We start from the raw sequence: 4,350 nt of genomic DNA on the forward strand, positions 1-4,350 counted from the left end.
AATCAAGTTTTCTTTTCTTCATGTTTTTAATTCCAGCATAGTATTTTTCTTGTTAGCATTTGTGTAATTAGGAGTCCTTTTTATTATTTTCTATTTTAGTTTTATCAAAATAGTGGTTATTTAGTTTTATTGCTTTTTGTTAATTTATATTTTATTTTTTATTTTTTATTTTTCGTGTGGATCTTCTTCTTCCCCAAGGTGGGGCGGCAGCCATTAGAGCTCCCCTTGAGCTCTTGGTCAATTTTTTTAGCAAGTCTTAATTGTCATTAATTGAGTTAGGAAGGTGTCTAGGTTCAATGTATTAGGGTTTTCTTTTCTAGCCGTTTTTAGGGGTTAATTAAGTAGGTTTTGGGAATTAGGTTAGCATTAACTCCTAGGAAATTGTTTTTTTTCATTTAATTCCTTTTATTCCCTAGGTAGATTTAATTCTTTTTAGCAAGTAGAGCCAATTTAGAGTTGACGATTTTTGAGAAGAGAGGCAATTAATGCTTTGAAATGTGGAAAGTTTTTGGAAAAAGTTAAGTTTCAAAAATCATGTGGGGTATTTAAAGAAGGATTTAATTCTTGATTGCCTATTAATAGGGAGTTACAAATTGAGATTTGAAAAGCCAATTTGAAAATCAATTAAATTTCCAAAGTAGGTGTTTATGAGTTCAAGAAAGAAATAATTGCAATTAAATTCTTGGTTGGAAAGCCAAAATCGTGTGACTATCTAGGTTGGACGGTTTTGCTTCTCAAAAAGGAATTAATTGCAATTAAAGGCTTTCCCTCACCTTGGTTTTGGAAATTGCATTGATCCATGTTTCCCAATTGGATTTAAAAGCTCATTAAGATTGTAACTCCCCATTAGAAGGACGATTTTGAGACTTCTCCATTTCCAAAATTATCTTTGAATTTTTATTGGGTGCCTATCCTTCTAACCGACCTCAGTTGACTAAGTTAACCCTAGTCAAGCTTAGTCCACCTATTGAAACCTACCCTAACTGAGTTAACCTAGTTGACTTAGTTAGGTGTGTCTTGTGTCCAAGTCAACTTGAACCCTAGCCCAAGTCAAACACAACTCGAGCCTAGTCAAAGACCTAGACCTAACTCGAGTCAAACCTTAGTCTAAACCAAGTTGAGTCAACCGAGCTTACCTTATCCCATTCGAGCCTATCCCAACCTACCTAACTCAAACCGAGCTTAGTTGATGAAGTCAACCCTAAACCGAGTTCAACCTAGTCTTAATAAGCCTAAGTCAAAGACCAAGACCTAACCCGAGTCACGTTTTAGTCTAACCCAGGGTGAGTCCAAATCGAGCCTAGGTCGAGTCAACCCTAGTCTAAGTCAAACCTAACCTAGGTTAAACCAAGTTGAGTCAACCTTAGCCAAGTTAACCCAACCTTATCCAAGGCAAACCGAGTCCACTTAAGTCAACCGAACCTAGTTAACTAAGTCAACTCAAAACCGAACCCAACTAGTTAGGTCAAACCTAAACCAAGTCCATACTAGCCCGAGTCGAGTCAAACATAGCTCGAGCCTACCTAATCCAACCCGAGTTCTCCCAAACCAACCCGAACCTATCTAAGTCAAAACCGAGCCTAGTTGAGTTAACCGAGTGAACCCTAACCTTAGCCTTTGTTCTTTAGTGAACTAATTTCATTTAGTATTATTTATGTTGATTCTTATACTAATTAGTTTATTTATCTAAGTTAGTTTTAGTGGAGAAGTGTGTGTGCGGATATCGTATTTGTTTCATATGTGTGAAATGTGTTTATGATTGTTTGAATTGGTAATTAGATATTCTTTAACTTAGTAGTCGGATTGCATTTTATTGTTTAGCATAAGTGCATTTGCATTGTTAGTTAACGTAGTTCTAGTCATAATTTGCTTATCGTGTTTTGTTCGTCGTGCATTTAGCGTATTCATAATAGTCATCTACATATACACTGTTATACAGTGTCATTTAGATTGCATTAGGTTTGATTTGTCTTTTAGAGTGTTAAAATAGATTCATAAAGTGAATAGTACACTCAAATAAAAACCAGATTTTTGCCCTGTCGCACCAGCATTATTTTCTGTGCAAAAATTCTGTGTTTTCCAAAAAAAATTATTCTATTCACTTTTCTGACGTGTTATTTGACTGCAGACCAAATTTCAGCTCATTCGGAGTTGATTTGGTCTGATTTTTAAGCGTTTTGCGAAAACCGCTTTTTCTGGATTTCAAATTACAGGACTTGCGATAACCTGATTTTTCCCAGATTTGAAACGCTTATATCTGGAGTTCCAGATACTGTTTTTAAATTCTGTAAAAACTGTCAGTTTGTTTAATCTGTCAGTTGCAGAACAGAACAAATTTCGGGAAAATCAGACCTCGTTTGCCCTATCAAACAGTGGTTTTCCGATAACCTGTCAGAAAGCTATTTTACACTATTTAGCGGCAGTTTCGTAATTTTCTTAGTTTCGGCATTTTAGGCTTGTTTTCAGTAGTTTCTGCATTTTAGGAGTTGCATAATCATCATACAGCATTAGTAGAAGTAATTTGGTTAATTTTAGAATTAATTTAGTATTTTATTTAATTTTTGTTTGAAAAGTAGCATTTATTTTATTATTTTTGTAAAATTAGAACTAGTTTTAGTTATTGTTTGCATTGTTAGAATAGAATACTAATTTTGTATTTTCTGCATTTTTAGGTGAAAAGCATATTTAGTTTCCAGGGTTATTGTCCAAGTGCAAAGACTCTCTAATTGGCGAAAAGACGGAAAGACCCTTGGTGTGGAGCAGAAGACTGAGTGCTTGTTTATTTTCCTTTTAGTGATTAATTGTAGTTGGATTAACTTTATAATTGTAGATTGACATTTGTCATTAATAAATTGAATTTTCTAGAAATATTATGATTAATTCCTATTCCCTGAGGATTCGACTCGTACTTACCACTTTGTGGAAAGTCGGTTTTTATATTTTTGGTTGACGATTTTTCAAAGTTTTATTGAAAATAATTGTTTTAAAAAGATCATTTCAAAATATCAACCAAATTTTGGCGCCGTTGTCGGGGAACGGCGAATTAATTACTTTATTTCTTAGAGTTTGATTTATTAATTTGTTTTAGTTAGTTAATTAGTTGTTTTATTTTTAGTTAGTAGGATTAGTAAGTGAATATAGGATTAACATAGTTAGTAAATATAGGATTCATGTTCTGTTCTTTCTAGGATTCACTTGAAATTCATTCTGCAAGGAGCGATTAGACAGGTGGGTTTTAGAAAAACTTAGTTTGTGATTTCCTGTATTTATCTTTTCAGTACTTTAGAGTAGTTTAATTTGTTATTTCATTTACTTAGTTAGATCATTCTGACATAATTAGTATAGCATATTTGTTTAGTAGTTGTCTATTTTGTGTTATTTACATTTTAGTACCTGTGTTAGTTTATTTTTATTTTTAGATTTAGGTCGTTTGCTTACATCTGGTCTTAGTACCAGTGTATGCAGGGGCGACAAGGTCTAGGAACCCCATTACACCCATTTGTTGACAACCCAGAGAGAATTTTACATTCTCATCGGAGTTCGGCAACAATGGCTGACATGGATCCTCCACCTCCACCCCCAGTTCATTCACGTCCTCTGCGGGAATACTTCATTCCCACAGATTATGTTCAGGCATCCTGCATTCGGAGACCCGATGTAGGAGCGCCGCATTATGATATTAAGGCCAGCATTATTCAGATGCTTCCATCCTTTTATGGCCTTAGTCATGAGGATCCCTACCGGCATTTAGATGAATTCCTCGAAATCTGTTCTACAGTAAAGATACAGAATTTCGATGATGATTCTTTGAGATTGACTCTATTCCCTTTCTCATTGAAGGACAAAGCCAAGTATTGGCTAAAGTCCTTAGATTCTGTAGAAATAGAGTCATGGGATCAATTGCAACATGAGTTTCTTCGGAAATATTTTCCCATTGGTCGTACGAACCAATATCGTAGAGCCATCACTAGCTTTTCAGAGCTAGATGGTGAGCGCTTTCATGAGACCTGGGAGAGAATGAAGGATCTCCTCAGGAAATGTCCCCATCATCAGGTGCCGAAATGGCAACTGGTGCAGAGCTTCTACGATGGATTGTCTGACAAGAATCGTCAGATGATCGACTCTTCGTGTGGAGGGACATTCATGCTGAAAAGCGAGGACGAAGCATGGAGGCTATTTGATACATTAGCCGAGAATTCACTCCACCATGCTTCGAGTTCTCATTCGGATAGAGCCACACCCAGCATTCAGAAGAAAGCTGGTGTTCTTGAGATTGGTCCATCTACTGCATTACAGTGCAAGGTAGACATGATTGCTCAGAAGCTGGACCAGCTTCTCTCAGGACCATCC

At 35.9% G+C, this 4,350-nt stretch overlaps 1 non-coding gene across 1 annotated transcript; it reads right to left on the reverse strand.

Moving 5' to 3' along the window:
- Positions 1 to 3,952: 3,952 nt before the first annotated feature.
- On the reverse strand, positions 3,953 to 4,055 carry LOC149821024 (small nucleolar RNA R71). The gene has a single exon (XR_016426940.1). It is a non-coding gene; the product is annotated as a small nucleolar RNA R71 (small nucleolar RNA).
- Positions 4,056 to 4,350: the final 295 nt, after the last annotated feature.

The sequence above is a fragment of the Nuphar pumila genome, chromosome 12 (assembly GCF_984573655.1).
Source record: "Nuphar pumila chromosome 12, dmNupPumi1.hap1.1, whole genome shotgun sequence".
NCBI classification, from domain to species: Eukaryota; Viridiplantae; Streptophyta; class Magnoliopsida; order Nymphaeales; family Nymphaeaceae; genus Nuphar; species Nuphar pumila.